General features: G+C 39.3%; 1 long non-coding RNA gene across 6 annotated transcripts in view; it reads left to right on the forward strand.

The window, feature by feature from the left end:
• The window catches only part of LOC104925570 (uncharacterized), a 73,012-nt gene extending 53,591 nt beyond the window's left edge, over positions 1-19,421 (forward strand). For 5 of the 6 annotated variants that reach the window (XR_003461650.1, XR_003461646.1, XR_003461647.1 and 2 more), the window contains 3 exons: positions 1,298-1,404; positions 6,903-7,014; positions 18,384-19,421. This is a non-coding gene — a long non-coding RNA (uncharacterized LOC104925570). Of the gene's footprint in view, positions 1-1,297; positions 1,405-6,902; positions 7,015-11,206; positions 11,361-18,383 lie in introns of all 6 variants that reach the window. The other variant, XR_003461645.1, reaches the window with a different exon arrangement.
• Positions 19,422-20,154: the final 733 nt, after the last annotated feature.

Below are 20,154 nucleotides of genomic sequence, written 5' to 3' on the forward strand. Positions count from 1 at the left end.
GTGTGTGTGTGTGTGCATATATATGTACAGTATATGTGTGTGTGTGTGTGTGTGTGTGTGTGCGTGTGTGTGTGTGTGTGTGGTGGGGGGGGTGGGGGGGTACAGCACAGTGTATGTATTTATTTGCATGAACGTCGATGTGTGAAAGAGCTTGTTCCTTCTTCTCGTCATCTGTATGTCCCGGCTGACATTTACACATTCAAATCAGAGACTGTTTATCGTTGTTTGAGGAACATGACAAGATTTTCTGTTTTGCTTAAGGGAGTCACTTACATTACCGCGGCCAGTAGAGACACTGTTTCACACTGCAGCACTCACTCACTCCACACAGATATGATGCTCTGACGTCGAAATAAAAAGCCTCACATCTCCCGCAAGTTCACTTTTCAGGAACTAAGACACAGTCTTGTTTCTAGCTGTATCACCATGTTGTTGACTTTATGATTCAAATTTCATTTATGCTCTCTGAAAGATAGTTCATATGAATGTTTGTTGATATTTGTTGTGTTTGGCATAATATGTATAACTCTTCAAAATACGTCTGACCTGGGGTCTTGATTTGGACATGTCTACATGTTATGTCTGTGATTTATTAAATGAATATATATTTCTTCACACTTATGCACCCATGTATATTATTTATGACATTAAATATTTCTTCATTTGGTGCAAATCATACACCACGTTCATCAATCGTGCAGTTTGTGAGATCACCGCTTTAATACTTTTGTGCATGTTGAGTTTTAATAAGCTTGTCCAGGGTGTACCCCGAGAGGAAAACATGAATAATTGCAACATCAACAGATTGTTATTTTTACACCTGCAGCAGTTCGGTTCATATTATGAAGCATTTTTCTCCTGAATATTTTAAGGGAGGAAACAGACAGATCTGTCTATTTTTTCCGTGGCACCTGTGGTATTTTCAGTAAAAAAAAATTCTTGTCTTTAATTTTTACTTTCATTCAGTGTCACTTGCAACGGTGGAAATATCTGCTTTGATCCTGTGGCACTGAATAGATCTCTATCAAATATCAATCTATGAATAATCTATAAGATATCATAAAATAGTGTGTTTTAGTTTTAGATTGTTGACACGGCTGTAAAGTGGTGCTGATTGACACGGTTGAAGTCGACAACCAGCAAAAGCATTGAAGGATTGTTCACTGTTTTTGCATGTGTAGATTAAGACACTTATTCAAACACGTATGCATTTGTTTACTCATAATACACAATCTTTTGATCCTGTTGTAGTATAAATATATATTTAAAAAAATCTGTTTCTTGTTCTTTGTTTCAGGACTGAAAACACACTTAATGCCGGGTGCAGACTGCACTATATCAGCCCGATAATGAAGCACAGAGCGCTCTTGTTGCGGTGAGGTGGACCCATCTTACAGAGGAAAGGTCAGACTGGTTTTATTTATTTATTTATTTTCCCAGACTCAAGGCAGACAGTACACACCACTTCAGACGACGGCATTGTTTGTTTACACTCTTGTTCCTGGAAGTTGGTCCCTAGCAGCTCCTCCTCCACACTGACGTCACATAGATCGTGATATATTCCTCTCACCAAGCTACGGCAAGAATATGTGACTCTAAAACATTGTGCAGTGTGAACCCGACGTCACAAAACAGTACAGGGCTGATACTGACATATTGCCTCGACATGGTGGCATGATTATTAAATTTAGTTTGTTTTAATATCTCTTAATTAGAGTTTAACATACGTATGATTGGAAAAGAAATCCAAAGCCAGTGTCTCCCTCATATAATCTCATTTTATAGTAAATATTCATTTTGCAATTTTTAACAGGAGGGTCTATTGGAAAGATGCTATTCAGTTGCATTATGGGAAATGTAGGATCCAGTGTATTTTTTTTAGCTTGACCCATATAGGACAAAAAGTTGAGATATTTCAATCTCTGTTCATTAAATGTTCATTATTCTACTTCAAATCTGTTTCTCACAACTTTCCGTATATTCTTTCACTCCAGTAAATCTCTGGAGCACCTTTTAAAGGTCCAGTGTAAAAAAAAAATTAAGGGGCTCTGTTGGCTCACGCCATGTTGGATCACCATGTTTCTACAGTAGCCCAGAACAGACAAACTACCTAATGGCTCTGCAGTCTACTTTACACTAAGAAGGGTATGCCACTTAATCCTACACACTGGTCCTTTAAGTTTTGTTGACGTTCATGTGTGTGGGAGCAGAACAAAGTTTATTGATGATAATAATGTGGATAGCACATGATGTGGAGACATTAACAGTACAGTAAAGAATTGTTGTTCTGAGTTTTGTTTGCAAAGATACTGAACGCCACATGTTCCCAGGAATATGAGGAACACCATGGGCTTGTTCACAGTGGTTTGTCATTGCTTAGATTTGGCTGTATGAATCACTCTGTTATTGTAGACATTGCCGGTGTCCTGTATGGGAACCTCAGCTTAATGTAAACATGCTACAGTAGGGCAGGTACTGAGAATTGAAAGATAGTGACTGGATTTTCCCTGTGCCCCGCCGCCTCAGCAACTGACTGATATTAAACCTCTCACTTCCTTTTTGAAGCCGCTTTGTTTACCAGCCAACATGCTATTTTTACAGGAGGCCTCTATGCTCGCTCACAGCCTCAGTTTACTGTCGAGAAGTGTCTCGTATGGAACAACACACACTGGTGCTGCTTTTCAGGACAACACTTGATACCACTTTGTGTAGAATTTTGGAGTTTCACCCAAACTTGTAGAACTTTAATTTCTTTTTTCTTCTATAAATAACTTGTTGTCAGGTTATGCTTTTCTATATCAAGAGATGATGAATTATAAAGTCTTGATTTGACCTTTCAAGTTATTGTTACCTTTTGGACAGAGCCATAGTAGCACCTCCTCCCTCTACCTTAACATACTGTAGCTGAATCATGCTGCCTTCTGAAAATGACAATGGAAGAGGGGTCACAGTTAAACAATGTGTGATTTATGTGTCACTTCTAACGCCTTTGGGGTAATGCATATCTATTTTGACACATATAACTAACAGGAGCTCATATTGACACAAAGTAGTACCGACACAACTACGGGAATGTTTCCATTTCGTCACATGATATGTGTCTGTGATATATTCTTCCCTTGTGAAGCTTTTATGCCTGGTTTGAACCGTGTCAGAGAGAGGTTGACTCAGCTGTATGGTCACTTGTGAGGGTTGTGTTGTTTTATTGGACTGCAGGGGCTAAAATAACACGCTGTGATGGAGCTCTTTGGCTCCATGTGCCGTGAGTCATGTTAGGCCAAATTTGAACAAAGTGAGTGTTCATGTGCCAAAACAGGTTTTACAAGATGAAAATTATTGTCACGTTCCAAAATGTATGTGCGTGAACAGTCTGTGAAAAGACTTTGATGAACTTGCTGCTTTGCAGTTTGAGATCCCAACAGAGACACTTTTCCAAACCAAACCACCGCTACAGGAGACGCCCACTCAGTGAATGTTGACATTACAGTAATGACTTTTTTTTTACTAACATGTAGAGTAAGGTAACTAATAATTGACTATTTTTTATATAAATTCATATTTTGTCTTAAAAATGTCAGAAAATAGTGAAAACAACTGAAAGGCTTTTCTTGACCTCAAGGTCACATATTGAAATGTCTTGTTTTTTTGTAAACCAACAGTTCAAACCTAAAAATATTTAATTTAAATTATATTAGCAGAGAAAAGGCAGCTCTGTAACCAGAGAATAATCGGTGCTGGAACTGGAATAACTGGTAACCAGAAGTGTGGAGCAGCTAGCTTTTACCAAGAGAGACTCCTGGTAGCTTGAAACTTGTTGTATTTATATGATCTTTGTCAGTTTAGCCTTTGGTAAGCGTACATTTAAGAATCGGTGGGTTTTGTTTGTGAGTACGAGGGTGTGTGAACCTTCACGCAGGAGTTACACCAAATACAAAAGATGTAACAAGTAGCAAATTATTTTTTTTATACTTTTTCTGTTGAGTAATAAAATACTGGAACATTAATTTAGAGTTTACATAGGCATAGGTCTCAAACTTAACTGGGATGAACCATAGACAGTATTGAGAATGGATTAATCGTATCCATCCTGTCACCCACAGGTTGAGTTGTTGTGAAGTTCAGACTATATGGTGTCTCTGGCCGCTGGCCATGTTGGTAATCCTGCCTCTTCCGCCTCGCAGCTAATCTAAAAATCAGCAAAGACGTGGATCGTCGGTCAACCTGAAGCGGGCTGAATGAAGCCTGTGCGCTCGAACAAGCCACCTGTAATGGCACCCACATGTCAGTCAAAGCGCCACACATTTTATTATCCCTAACTTTAAGCCTTAGTATAATTTGAATAGGTAAGTTATATAGAAGTTGGCCTTTTTCACAGTAGAGTAGGTGCAGGTATTTCCATTTGTCCTACATGGAGGAATAGTAGTAGACTTAGTCACGCTTAGTGGTATTACTAATGCAGCTGGCTGATCCATGACAGGCCCGAGCTTATCTGAAAGGAATGAGTGGCTATAACTTTTCTGGCAGCTGGCTGGGGGCGGCAATACTAGTAATAGTACTCATAGTAGTCACTAGTGCAATAGCAATATTATTGTAACTATTACCAGTCGCAGGATCAGTAGTGGCAGCAGCAACATACTTAACTGCGTAATAATAGGAGGAAATACAGCTGAGAACAATTAAAACAACTGTGATGAGACAGATTTATAGTGTACCTATATACAGGTCAACACACACAATTATTTGACTTTGAAATGAAAGAAGACGTGATGATTTGTCAGTTTGTCAAGTGTAATGTGAACAATAGTCCACTCTTCTTTTTTTTTCTCTTTCCCCCATCATCATGAATCACCCTGACTAACCCCGGAGCGAGAAAACACACCGGTGGTTCACACCTTCATATCTGAGCTGTGATTTAGTGATTTGGTCTATTGTAATTCTGTCAACATGGGGCAAATTTAGCATAAGAAACTCTGTGGATACGGAGGACCCCAGGCAGAATTGTTGATTCACCATGTGACTGTCTGTTCACAGCAGCGTGGGAAGACGAAACAGAGACAGAGAGAGAGAGAGAAGGGAAGAGAGAGCGAGAGAGAGAGAGAGAGAGAGAGAGAGGAAGAGAGAGAGGAAGAATGAAAAGAAGCTGAAAACTTGAAATTCAAGCTAAAAGGAAGAGACGTGGGAGGTGAAAACAACCTGCTCTGTTTATCTATAGATTATCGAATCATAAGGATTTCTGTGTCAAAAAAAAGAAAGTGCCACCTTTTATTTTTTAGGCACTTTATTGAGATATTTTTTTATCATGAATCCTCGAGGGAAAATGTCACTGCAGCAGCAAAAAAAAAAAAAAAAAAAAATTCAAGGTGCATGCTGGAGACACAAGAGGAGAATGTGTGAAAGGATATAAATATCCCTGAAATGAATTTAATAAATGAAAGATAAGACATGAGACATTAAAAGTTGACCACCCACGTCAGATCTTCTTTCACCTTCTTTCTGTCTCTCTCTCACACACAGACACACATTAACAACAAGCCTCAGGTTTAGTCAAAACTCTGCCCACACAAAGGCCTCTTTGCATCTGTCTCCTGTGTGTGGGATGGCTTTTCAGACATTGCCTTATGTGTCAAACAATACACTAACACATACAGAATGTACAGAGGCTTTACCTGTGTGTTCCCCTTGAAACATGTAGAAAGGAGTGACATTAGAGGGTTAAACTTTCTGAATTACAAGTGGAGAATGGTGAAAGATTTTACACCATAAAGCTTTACCTAAGTCGAGGATATATTTGTTTTTCAGGGCAGTCATGTCAGTGTACCTGTTTGCAGTTTTCAAATAAAGTTCTGTCTTGTGTGAAGCAGTGCAAATCCAGATGTGTTTTCCTGATGTGTTCACTGACCCAGATTACATTTTTAAAACATTGTTCCTTCTGTTCATAAAATCATTTTTTATTTATTTGTGATTGTGTGACTTTGGTTGAAGTAATCTTCACTCTGCGCTGGATATCCTGGTGCTACAGAAGGCGTATTATTGCGTATCGTGCGTATTTGGCACATATGTTTCATTTAATTATGAAACAAGATGTAGTCATCCGGCATCTTTCAGTGGTTAACACGTGAGAGACGATTGATTCCAGCGTTGAAGGCATGTTGGTATCACAGACAGAAAATTCTGTGCAGCAGTGGAAACATAATTTAGAGTGTAGACAAAGTTTGTGTGACCTATGCACTTGATATGAATTTGTGCACAGAAACAGATATTTCTCTACCTCCGCGTAAACCTTGCACCAACTATACAGACATGCTAATGAGTCATATCATGTGATATCATATCGTACCAAAGCACGATAACATCAAAGAAAGAATTTGGGCAGCGTTTTATTTCACGCCTTAAATTCAGATATTATCAGATATTGAAGGTTTCCACAGAGTCTGAGACAGCGATCCATGTGGTGATATTTTTAAAGTTTGAAATCATGCAGTAGGTCTGGAACCAAAATAACAATCACTCATGTGATTGACGGTTTATACTTGTGTGTAACAGCACACTGGATGCTTCAGTTACAGAACATTACCAATGCCAGACGAAGGACAGGACAGATCTGCTTTATGTCCAAACAGAAAGAAACTGGTTTGTCATCATTAATTAATGCATAACTGAAGCTGTAACAGTAAACAATACAAATGCAGAGTCTGATTTTCTCAGCACATCAGAGGCTGATTTCAACCTGCGACACAAAATAAATCTATAAATCTGGCAGCATTGAAACAAAAGCAGCCTTTGAGACAGAAATACTTCCAGAAAATAAGTTAAACAACTCTGTAGAAATGAATGAATGTATTTCAGTTCTCAGTTATAGGATAAATGATTTGTTAAAATGGGGATTTTTCTTTCTTCTGCAGGGCCGAGGCACAGGATTGAGAAACTGTTTCACCACAGGACTATCGAGCTGGTTTCCACCACATTCACTCATCCTGACAGTCGGTGGGAAACCACCTCAGCAAAGCTCATCCGGTAGGAGTTTACAAATTCATGCCGTGTTGACAATATCAGACATGTTTATCTGACAAAATCCCAGAGTATTTGAGTTGTGTATCAGCCATGTGTAATGTCCCTGACCATAAACTAATGACTTGTGACTGACAAACCTACCTGACATACCCCTGCTTCTTCTTCTTCTGCTGCTGCTACCTGCTCATTTCTAGCTCTCAGTGAGAGGTGTCCAACCCACACTGATGCAATTTCTCCAGAAGAAACTAACTTTACTCAGGTTTCTCTTGCTGTGGTGGCTTTGTTTGATTAAATATTGAAGGTCAGGATAACTAAAGTGCCCTTTCAAGTGTGTGACACTAGATCACGGCCTAAATCTGCAAAAACCTGCACTGAAAAAAAGAGAGAATCAATTAGGGTACAAAAAATCCTCCCACACAATCTCTCAGTTTCTGTATGAAGGTTACAGCAGAGGGGGGTGCTGAGACTGAAGGAAATGCAGTGTGTGTTTACTTGTCTGCGTGCCTTTGAGCAAGACACCAAACCTTAACTAAACTCTCATTTCTTGAGTCGGTTAACGTTCTTTTTTCGACAAAACCCTGCGTATAATCCAGCAAAACCACAGTGCTGCACAGGAACAACAGAAAAGTCTGTGTTTCTCGCTCAAGACCTTCAGAATAGAATCACAGCGTGAGGCATTGATCCTCCTCAGTTTTGTATCAACTGATCTGAGATCTGAATGGATTATCTTCCGGTCTTTCCACCAAGCAAGTCCTGTAATATTAAAGCTGAAATGCAAGGAAGACTATGAAGCACTTGAACTTGACGCAACACGGTCCGAACCTGCAACGTCTATGCTCGAAATGTACAGATCAATTGACTGTCCACCATGTGCATGCTCACACTGGATTTGGATTTGTCTTTTTAATAGGATTTATTCAAACAAGACGAGTGTATCCTCAACACTGCTGACGAAAAAGAGAGAAAATCAGAGTTATTCTGTATAATTCTTCTGTGAGCTCCGGTGTGTTCTTCACAGAACAGTAAAAATAAAACGAGCTCACTCCAGTTTATAACTGATCTTTTGATAGCAGCCACGTGGTACCATGGAAGTGCTCAAACTGCAAAACAACCCACCCTAATTTCTCATCTTCCGACAGCCAGATCATTAATCATCCAGGCCAGTGTTGAAACCTCGCTCATTTTACTGCTGTTAAACCACAACCGATCTGGCACAACGTCAGCCCAATTCTTAAATTACTCAGACCAATTTAAATTAAAGACTGAGCTCAATCCGTGCAGAGTGTTGCCCAGCTTTGGACTTTATAGTGTAATGGCTGGGATCAGATTTATAATGTGTGATCCAGACGTTTTTAAAAATTAATGTCATCAGAAAAATGCTGTCATTGTCGGACATTGTTTCCCCCTTGACTGTAACTGTATTTAAAATGAAATAAATGAAACGCATGATGGTTTATTTTGACAATAAGGAAGCTATGCTGCCAATATCAAGTCACATGTGTAGTGAAATATATTCAAGAATCAACATTTTTTAGTCACAGGGCAAAAGATGCACTAAAACCGGAGGTAGATCTCAGGTTTTTCACCGCATCCGTCTTCTAACAAGGAAGCAAACGATCCAAACTGCGAGCATCTCATTAACACCCATAACTCAAATCTTATGCCGCATCCTCCCTCCTCTTTTCTCCTCACTTCCCTTCCTTCAACTGTCCTCCCTCGCGTGCCGTTTTAGCCGTTTCTTCGGGCTCTCTAATGCCGGTGGACTGACAGCGAGTGCTGCCGCAGAGGCTCAGATTAATTAGCTAAAGTGGAGTCCATCCATTCATCACACAGTCCTAATGACCGGCACGATAAGTGTCATGGCATCGGATGGAGCAAAAATGCCAGTGTCAACACCAGAAGCTTGTGTGTTAAGTGTGTTTGATGCTTTGTACATCAGAGAGAGAGAGAGAGAGAGAGAGAGAGAGAGAGAGAGACTGCCTGGCAACAGAGGCGGCACCGAGAACCAAGAAATGTAAAGCCACTAATAACAGCAGCTGACAAAGCATTTAGAAAAACTACAGATGAGGGTGGAGTGATACTTCGTCAAGCAAGTAAAACTGGTGCTTTTATCAAGGTTACATACTCTTTAATATGAGGGTACTCTGATCTGGCTGTATTTAATAAAGACCAGCCGCAACATGTTACACCTTTGACGCAGTCTATCTGCAGCAGCTCTTGTTTTCATGACAGTTTGTTGGAACATTTGCAAGAACGTGTCAAATGTGAGCTGATTATCAGTACATTTTAATTTCACGCTTGTCTCTTTCAGCAATTATAGCATCACTGCAGGCATATATAAGCAAAATGTGTTCAGAAAATATAAATCATCCTTATGTCTACCTTGACCTTTTTATGTATTCTTGAGTTTATACAATATGCTTCATGAAAAGTCAGTTACTCACAACCAGCGAGGAGTAATTTTATGTGGTTTTGTCACACGCGAAACAAATGTAATCTCACAAATGGTGGATGGAAAGAGTGGGAGTATTCCAGCTGTCTGTCACCCCGTTTCCTGTCATGTCACAGTCAACGTTTCCTTTTTTTTTTTTTTTTTTTTAAACGTGTGACCACAGTCGCTCCTTTAGCTAATTCAAGTGGTTATTACTGACCTTAACGAGCTTAACGAGTCGCAATTGTAACCCAAACATGATGGTTTTCTAACCTTAAACAAGCACTTATTTTAACCCAAACCATGCTCTTCCTCTAACCCTTACCTAAGCTGTGTTTGTAACCAAACCGTAACCACGGCGTTGTCACGTCATACAATGGACTTATTTTTCAACAGTGATTTTTTTTTTTAATGCTTCTGGAAGGCACAGACACACGATGTCTTACTGTCAATAGAGGCATCAGATCGTAAAATGCTTCGTGTTGTTCTAGTTACAAACAGCTTATTTGTTGTGATGTTACACAGTGGACAGGACACGGACACAGAGGGGTAAGGTGGAGTGGTGGAGGTAGATGGTTGCCGAAGGCGGAGTAGCAAAGGGAGATGGTGTGGGTTAGCAATCCTGTGCACGAGGGGGGAGCATCATTGATGACTGAGCTAGGAGTCAACACAGGGAATAGATGTCTGAGTGTACGTAAACCAGACGCCTGAAAGCGTGTTACTATCACGGTAGCTGAAACAACGATCTGGCAAGGAGAAGGAAGAAGGGCCGAGTCGATATAGTGGAGAGGTGATGAGGTGGTCAAAGAGGCAGGAGAGCGAGAGAAAAAGCACCACACAAACACCTGCAGACACAGAGAGAGATCAGGGAAACACAAAGCTGCCATTTATCCAGGAGGAAGTGTTTTAAATTTAAACAGATATACTGCCAGATGCTGGCGTAAGCTACACGTTTACCTTGCAGACATGAGTGCTGTTGGTAGATTGACAGTGACGACCACACACAGTCTTGCCTAAAGTCAGCTGGGATCAGATCCAGCCCAACCGTGACTCTGAGGAGGATAAGCAGGTACAGATAATGAAAGGATGGATGGATAGTCTTTCAACCAGCCATGGCTCTTTTTACACTACACATTCATCACATTCACCCATACCTACACTGACTGCACTGTCTGCAAGGTGCCAGCTGCCCATGAGGAAGGAACTAATCATTCACCCACCGATGGGGCAGCCTTCAGAAGCAATTTGGGGTTCAGTAACTCGTCCATGTCAGGGAATCGAACCACCATTGAACCTTTAAGTAAGTCAAGAAGTTACAGTTTGTGACGTGTATACAGGGGTATTCCACAAGATATCGATCCTGGTGCAGTAGCAGCAGTCATGGTTGGTAGAATTAATGGAAATAAATATTATGGGAAAAGTAAAGAAAGGCCTGATGAGGAATACCTGGATCACTGGAGTTCCCGGAAGATTTCATCCCGTCCTGCGATTCCCTTCAGCCAGGTGTGTTGGTTGAGAGCATCTGTGTGTGTTTAGTAAGTGGAACCTGAAAGTGCAGCCTGTTTTCTGTCCATCTTCCCTGTGTTCTGGACCTGGGCTGGGTCAATTGGCACACAGCAAGCACAAAAGATCAAAATTTTGCCTCTTAACAGTCTTGTGCAAAGGAGCCTCTGTTCATTGACTTGTTTTGACAGCTGTGTGTGTGTGTGGGAGCAGATCGTAATTTGTGGTAATTTTGTCCACCCTTCCTTATTTTGTCCGCAGGCCAAGCCATTTTTATCTCCACAAGCATCTCACCAGTTGGCAAATGAGTCCCTTCTCCCGTGAAATCCAGTCCAGCAAGTCAGCGAGTCGATCACTCACTCTGACTCCCAAGTGATTTGTTTTCTCCTGCTGACTTTCTCCACCTCCACAATGGGTGTGTGTGTGTGTACAATAGGTCTTTTTCAGGGCAAACATTTGGACTCGTCATTGCATGAACAGCACAGGTGTTACTAATAACATTAATGATGGCTCTGTTCTATTCAAGTTTCCCGATGACGGTGTGACCCTGAAACTGAAGCAGCCACAATTAATGTTTAATTAAAGTATTTACACCTGTGCTTCTCCTCCTCTGACACGTCAAAATGTCCTCTGTTAAGAAAAAAGGACAATGAAAGAGTTATTGGTGCAACTAATCAGAGCAAAGTGTGAAGCACAGAAAATAGCCAACGGGAAAAATTGGGTCAAATTTGAGCTATTTTGAATTAGTGCGATGTACCCTGTGTACGATCTGGGTGCAGGAGGTCATAGTGCCTGCTTAAGTGTTTAAAAGGTGTATAATGTACTGGATTATTACAGTGGCCAATAACTCTTTCAATGGACATTGAGAAAAAAATGCAAAGCTACCCTCAAATCAAAGAAATTTAAATCAGTTTTCACCTATAAGTTGCTCTACTTATTTTCGGTGGACATCCATCCATCCATCCATTATGTGTACCCACTTATCCTCATCGGGGTCACAGTACGGCTGGAGCCTATCCCAGCTGAGGCAGGGTACACCCTGGACAAGTCACTCACCAGCTTATCACAGGGCACATAGAGACAAAGAAACATTCACACCTACGGCCAATTTAGAGTCACTGATTAACCTGTTGAGTGCTTTGCTTTGGATTGTGGGAGGAAGCCGGAGTATTCGGTGTTGATGTTGCAGTAATTTCAATAATTGTGGTCACTCGCCCTCTATAGCTACAGTTAATTATGTTTCTATGAGATGTCACATTTTGGAAAATTGGCCAACGACTGAAAACAGGCACAAAAATCTAGTGGTGTGACTGAAAGCGTCTCATAACTTCTGCTTTATAGAAATAGAAATGCTACTACTCTGAAGGAATACTCAAATACTATCTTTATTAATTAGTTCCATGTACTGAGATATATATATATATACACAGACATGCAAGAAGTAAATAGACCTTTAATTTGAATTTGAATGAAGGTGTCTATTTACTTCTTGCATGTCTGTGTATATGTGTGTGTGTGTGTGTGTGTGTGTGTGTTTCAGGTATAAGAACATTGCTTTGACATACAAAAAACAGACAACTTGAACCCTTTAAAACATCAGACAAGAACAACCACGAGAACTTCAAGGCAACAGCAGAGAAATGATGTGACAATAACATACAGGTTAGCTCTGTGTGGTTTCTCTGTGCTGCTGTAGGCAGCTTTTTCTTCATCAGTCAGTCAGTTTTAAAAGTTGATTTGTTTTCTCTTTTTCATTGCAGTCCTACAGTACGTGTTGCATGATTGCTGCATTCAAATGGGCTTCTCTGAAAACTAAAAAGGGTGTTAGTGTGACCTAAAATCAGTCAGACTGCACGGTAGTGGCTTTTTTTTTCTTTTTTTCTGCTTCCCGGTTTTTACTTCTTCATAAACAAGTCAAAAACTTACATTTCTAGCTGCTTTTACAGTCAACATAGATATTTGTGAATATGCATAATATTACGCATAATATTTTATTTTGTGAGACAAGACTTAACTTTCTTTCACTGCCAAGTGTCAGAGAACGTCAGCTTCACCCTCATTTCGAAGTTTAGACATTTAACCAAATACATGAAAACTATGTATACACATGGACAGTGTGGTTGGCATCTCTGTTCAATGTGTCATATAAATATCTAGAGCATTTGATACACTTATAAATCCTACTTTCATGAAGGTTATAATGTAGAGTGTGCATTCAATGTTAAGGTTATTTTGGGTGTACTGTGGACTACGTTATATGTCTATGCATCTTACTTCAACAGCCCAGCTACAGCTCACAAAATTACCCGAAAGTTGAATCATTACCTCTTTAAAACACTTCTCTGGACATTATAAACGGCATGGAGGTGTGAGTTATTGCATTACTTGTAACTAGATGTAGCTACTAATCTGGCAGTGGAGTGTATATAGTCTGCAGCTCATCCACAATAAGAGTAATCTTCAGTCCGGGTGACTCAGTGAATGACTTATCCGCTGCACAAGTCCCTCGTCTTCACCTTTGCTCTCTCACCAATTCATACAGCTCTTACTCTTAAACGCGCTAAACGCTGATGCAGGTTTCCACTTAATCAAAAGGGACGATAAGACAAAACAGCTGCTCATACATCAAACTGGCTAATCTCCTTTCTACTCAGCAGTAATGAATAGATGTCCCATAAACCTGTGGCATAACCCGTGATCTCCAACCGAATTGCAATTTGTATTCACACTTTACTGGCTGCTTCAGTTGGACAATCATTATTTGGAAGCAAGCCCGAAGATAGAAATCTGTATTAATGTATAATGTAATGATGTTTGAGGAAGGCATCAATTCTCCTAAATTAGAACAATAAGAGGTTTCACCGTTTTTCTCAATTATGCCAATGAAAGTGCAGAAAAGAAAAGACAGAAGCTTTAAAATTTGAATTTTCAACAATTTAATGGTTAATCACTTTACTTAAAGTGAAGTAAAGTAAACTGTAGCTGCTGTTAGCTGTTGTTAGCTCAGGTTGTTAGCTGTTCTGTCTGGAGAGTGTTAATGTTTGTACCACAGGTGTTTTTGATTACAGAGAAGATGTTTTCAGGGCATTGTGTCCTGCCAGAACGGGAGCTGGGCAAGCGGGTAATGTAACCAGGCTCAGCAGCCTCTATGGACATAATGTGGGGGGGTCAAAAAAGATTGAAGTTGATGTTAACGGAGGAAGCTAAGAAGAAAAAGAGAGTGACCGAGCAAGAAGCAGCAAGACTAGAGTAAATCTGTTACATATTTTACTTAACCCACCTTTCAAAAAATCCCTTTATATTAGTGTCTGCACTTAAACTCAAGGCTCATCAAACTTATCCTGATAAATATCAAACAGTAACTTATTTTTTACTTTTTTACTTCTACGTGAAGGCCATGCAGTTGTCGCTGTTACAAGCTTTTAAAGCATCCTGTCACTTCCTTTTCAATAAATGTACTCCACAGTGTTTAAAGCTGCCCCAAGAGAGCTAAATGCAGATCCACTTGAAGACAAGAAGACAAAGCACCCAGTCATCTATCAGACTGCTTAATCCTGTCCCTGCAGTAAATTATTCATCATAGTTATGTGTCTTTGTCCTGGGTAAGAACGGAGTGAATGGGCAGCCTTGTTTAATCCCTGTCTTGTATAAAGACAGTCATTCAGTTGTTTACATTTAAAGAGACACTGATTGTGGTTATGATGGCTCGAATGTTGCTGCAGGTGTTTTCCCTCTCAATAGTCGGAGACTTGAGCAGTAGTTATGTTTCAGAATTAAGCTCTGTTCTCATGTCCTGAGAATCTGGTTTACTGCTGGTGTTGTCGAATACTCGTACTGAAATTGAGAGGAAAAACCACTCAATGCAGGATTGAAACAGCCTTTTTTCTGAGGCTGAAACTAAGTGGTACTCCACTTAAAAAGGGCAGCCGACTAATTCATCTCCTCAGCTCTTAACAGAATGATTAACAGTGTCACCAAAGCTGAGAAATTTGTCTGGCCTGCAGTCGGCGTAATGGCTATGGCGTGAGGAAAAAGGCTGGGTTATAAATGGAAGACTGTAATTTATCTTTTCTGTACTTCACACGAGCTCTTTAATCACAGTGTCCACCTATGGGATCTTTAAGACATTTGTCCTCAGAGGAAGGTCAGGAGATAACCAGAGAGATCTGTCTTAATCAAGATGGAGTGTGTTTGTATGTGAAATGTGTATTTACATAGGATATTTATTTATTTATTTATATTTGTTTTTCTTCTTAAAATCAAATCAAAGAAAGAAGGCAAATCACTGCACTTAAATCCTGAAGCGACGTTTGATTTTAAAACAATTGGACTGTTATTGAGATAATTTATCTCAGATTTTATCACCTGTTTTTAAAAAAAATAAGACTTTAAAAAATGAATAATTGACAGAAATTGCTGGAACTGATGGAAACGTTTCCAGTGCACCGTGACTGCAATCAGAATATTTATATATTTGTTACAAAATCTTAAATAAATAAATCGAATTAATAAAAGAAATACCACATGTTAACAGAGCACACATTATGAGTCATAATTATCAACATGTTGCGCTGATAAGGAACCACAGCTAGACGCAGAATATGTATTCCGAATGCTGCAGCTTTTGCAGGAACGTACGTGCATGTCACCAGCGTTTGTTTGCGCGTGACGTCTTTGGTTGATTTTTAAAAGATCGTTTATTATAAAATAAACAGCAGGCACGACGAGCGGGCTATTCTGGCACAAAAAGAAAACATACATGTCATCTCATCCACAATCAAATCATCCGTCTTGTGTTGTTTTACACTCCAGTCAGTGTAAACTTTCCAGACCATCATCTGCTAAACTCTCTAAATCTTTTAAACGCCTGCAAACAGCTCTCTGCCTCATCTTTTCCAGTAATGCACAAAGTTCTGGGGAGGAGGACGTACTATTGTCTGTGGAATAGCCAAAAGTGTGTGGCGCTTTTAATCTACCAGCGAGGCAAAGCTTCAAAGTATTTCCCTTCAATCTGTTTAGACTGGGCAGACGGGGTCTATCATGACTAAACAAAGTGTGGTCAAATCAAAGAGACCCTAATTATTAGTCTTTAAAGTAAATCTGACATTGTAAAATATGTTTATTTAAACTATGGTTTCAGGAATTTTAATTGACCCTCATCCGGTTTAACTTTTCACTCCGTATCAAGACACATTTTTGATACGAGTTTAGCAAGTCCAACGTTTAAAAACTTAGTAGTAAAACGTAAATGGCATGACCTGAGTGACCCCGAAGCTTTGCAGTACATTATAATACATAATCTGATGCCGTATGTGCGCAATACATTCCTGACATTAACTTGTCACGTGCCCCACTGTGTTGTTCTATCAATACACAAGTCTGTGGTGCAGGCTGTGTGTTGTTATGTCGTCCATTTCCTCTGCAGAGAACACGGTACACAAAGTCTCCAAACGCTCTCACTCACACTTCTTCTTGTTTGAGCTCTTCGGGTCATGCGAGGCCAAGAACTGCTTTATTTCTAATACTTTTTACTTTTTTAGCCTGAGTTTTAATGTGCCACACGGTTTCTTTCTGTGTTTGTGTGTGTAGCATCTGACACAGCGGTGTCGAATCCAGCTTATATAGCTGTAAACACAGCTTTTCTTTATTTTATGTGGGATAGAAATAATAGAGATAAAAGTGAATACAGACGTGCTACATACATTTTTACAACCAGTCAGTTGGACTCTTATTTTAGCTCTCACGTAAAGTGTGTTAGCTGATGTACCTCTTATGTTTGCAATGTTTGCTGTTAGTTTATTTAACATGGGGAAAAAATGAACTGTGTATATGAGTTGGATTTCCCCCAGGAGACTAATCTTTAAGCAGCAGTTCCAGGCCAGATGGTAAAACCTTAAAAATAGAATAAAACAACATATTTGCAATGTGTAGCATAATAAATATGCACAAAGATATAGTAAACATTCAGTAATGGATAATGCCACAGTGTAACGAGGGAACAAAAAGAAAGGATTAGCTTCTTTTTATTTATTTATGTATTTATTTTTACTTTCGTGTCCCAACATAATTTCTGGTATTGTCGAGCTGCCGTCTGTGACCAAAATGTTGAAGGGAAAAGAAATAAAATTCAGCTTTAATACGAGCGGGTAGATCATCTCTGGATTGTGACTTAGTGTGTATTTTTAGTCAAAATCACAACCCGACATTTCCTTTGTTTTCGTCAATGCAGCCTGGTAGAGAGAGTGTGTGTGTGTGCGTGTGCGTGAGTGTGTGTGTGTGTGTGTGTGTCATGTCAACAGTCTAATCCAGAAACCGGGCAGAAAGTTTGGAATTAAAGCAGGAAGCTGCAATGAAGCTGAACATTGTACACAGATGCTTATAAAGTACGAGTGTTGTAGTAAAGAAATCACATATTTACATTTGCCAAGTGGATTTTTGTCTAGACTTGTATTTATATTTGCAAAAGCGGTAATTACGGAAGTGCATGGCAGTGTGTTTTTACTATAATTGGATGCGTTTCTTAAATGTTGGTGACTTCATGGGGGACACCTGATGTGCACAGGTGGGTTTGAAGACTGATATACTAATATTTGTTTGTATCGGTTCAGATTATAAAAAGAAATAGATGCATTATGTTGGTCGGGTGTAGTTCAGTAAATCATGAAAATTAAGAGGCAGTTTTATACACTGGATATTCATAATATGATCGCATAATTCAACTCCGTCGTCACTCTGACCACAAATTCATGATGGAGGGATTTAACGAAGGTTAGCGTCTTAGCTCATTTCTTCATTTCCTTTTTCAATGCTAGTCTGACTCATCGGTCCGAGGAAAAAAAAATAATAGAACAAAGACAAAATAACATGTTAAATAAAAATAACAGGATATTAAACACAGCTCATGTAGCCGAGAAAAAACAAATTCTAAGATTTACCAGAAAAGAAAAAGAGAGAGGGAAAAAAAAAACCAAAAACACACTCCAGATTTTCATACATCTGCTTGTTATAACCGTAACACATCAGTGCGTGCCAGTATAAAGCATTATGTTGAACAGGTCCAACGGTATAATAACTGATTATGTTACCCTGATAAATTTGAACTCAAGGTTGTTTCTTTTAGCTTTATTTTTAGGCATTTGAAATGTTTCCTTCTCTGCAGCTTTGCAAAAAGCACATTTTTATTTGTGGGCAATAAAAGTTGATAGTTTATTGAGTTGCAATACTTGCCATTCCAGCCTGTTATATTTAATCTACTCATAGTAGGCCTATAACACAGTTAACGATGCCCTCTGCTACTTGTGCACCACTTAATGCGATGTGTCAGCTTGTGTTTTCATATCTGGAATATCTGGTTATTTTTCTACGTTTGCGTTCATTCCTCATGTGTTTTCTGTGTTCCCGCAACCTAACATTGTTTTTCCCTCTTGTTCTGTTCCAGTTGAGATGTCGCTGAGTCAGTTTGGGGTCATGACATCATCATCATGAGATGGAAAGGCTGGTGAGCGTTGACCACAGGCTGCGACAGAAGAGTTGGTGTCTGTGTGTCGTGGTTTGCAGCTGTTGTTTCTTGGCAAAAAAAAAAAAGTGGAGTTGCCTCAGGGAATAATTTGCTAAAATGTTGGAAGGCAGAACAAATTCAAGAGGTTTTAAAAAGGCAGATTTTTATTGTCGCATCGCACCAAATGACCGTAAAACACCTGCAGGAGGTTGATAGTGTTGTTAATTGTCCAGGTGCTTCGAGGTTTTTTTAGGCTTTCCAAACCGCCTTTTCCGGCTTGTGGGCTGTTGTGGAGCAAAATCTCCACACCCAGTGATGTCATGCTGATGCTGTTGAAATCCCAGCTGGTGGTGATCACACAAGTAAAAAGATTACTTACCCTTCTGGAGTCCTGAGCTTTTATTTACAGTAACAGCTTGATTTATAGACAGACTTAGAAAATCTGTTGATGTGCGGCTTTCACACAGAATCTCTCTAAAGACCAAAAGACATTTTTATTTTAAGTATTTATTGAAGTAGTATTAGTTTTATATGGGTTTTAAATTTTCTCTGCTGTTAATGTGTACATGAATACAGAAAGAATATATATATTTTTTTACAACCTTCAGCGTTTATCTAATGCTATTTTCAGTGAGTACCACTAAAGATTTTGATGTTTATAATTAGCGGCTGGCGTCATTCCGGTCTTGGCAGGATACCATGTCGGCTACATGCAGTTCAAAAAGGTGCAAAACAAGGACAATAAGGAATGCATAGAGAAGTGAACTACATCTATGTCATTATATCTCATAATAACATAAAGTTCATCCCAGGCACACATTTTCCAAAACACCAGTGAAGCATCTTCTGGCCTGAATGCCTGATTGAATTTGTTCTTCCTCTCTGTGTGTTGTAGATAAACCACATTACCTGTATCTTCATAATCTAAATAAATAAACTTAATCGATCGGAATTGATCGATTATTTTTTTTGCAAAAAGTTGCAGGTTTTTTCTCTATCATTTAAATTTCAGCCTCCTCGCTTCCTGGGTGATACACTGACTTCCTTCAAGGACGGTTAATGCACTTAAGCAAGCAGAGCCTATAGTATTAAGACACTGTATGTATGTATATTTATACTGCTACACATTTGGTAAAGGGGTAAAAAAAAAACATGATTGTTTAAAAGAAGATCCATTAAATGTGACATTATCATCAAATCGTAATGATCTACATCAAACTTAGTTCTCAGATATTTAATAAAGTCAAGGAAATGTGGATTATTATATGAGGATGTCAACAAAAAGACATTAAATCATAGAGTTTGAAGCATTTTCAAATGCACCCTCATATAGCACAGTGTCACGCTCTTTAAAAGTACATAATAAGAAATGATTTGATTGATTTTTATTAAACAGATTTTATAGTTAATCCGTTAACTGATCATTTAACTTCTGGCTGCGTTTGACTGCTGAGTAAGACTGCAGTTTACTATTAACAGGTCATTATTTATGGGTTGAGTGAGTTTCATGACCCTCAGGCTCTAAAGCCACATTGTTAAATTTCAAAATGCGGTCATCAGTGAGAACATTCATCATTCCTGCAAGATTTACTTTTCCCAAACACGTCTTGGGAATACTGATCTTCTGTTTGTTCTGAGAAGAACCAGATTTTTCTGTTTTCCACTTTCAAGTCTTCAGCCTCAAAGTGACAACCACATCAGAAAGTTGGAG

The sequence above is a fragment of the Larimichthys crocea genome, chromosome III (genome assembly GCF_000972845.2).
Source record: "Larimichthys crocea isolate SSNF chromosome III, L_crocea_2.0, whole genome shotgun sequence".
Lineage (NCBI taxonomy): Eukaryota > Metazoa > Chordata > Actinopteri > Sciaenidae > Larimichthys > Larimichthys crocea.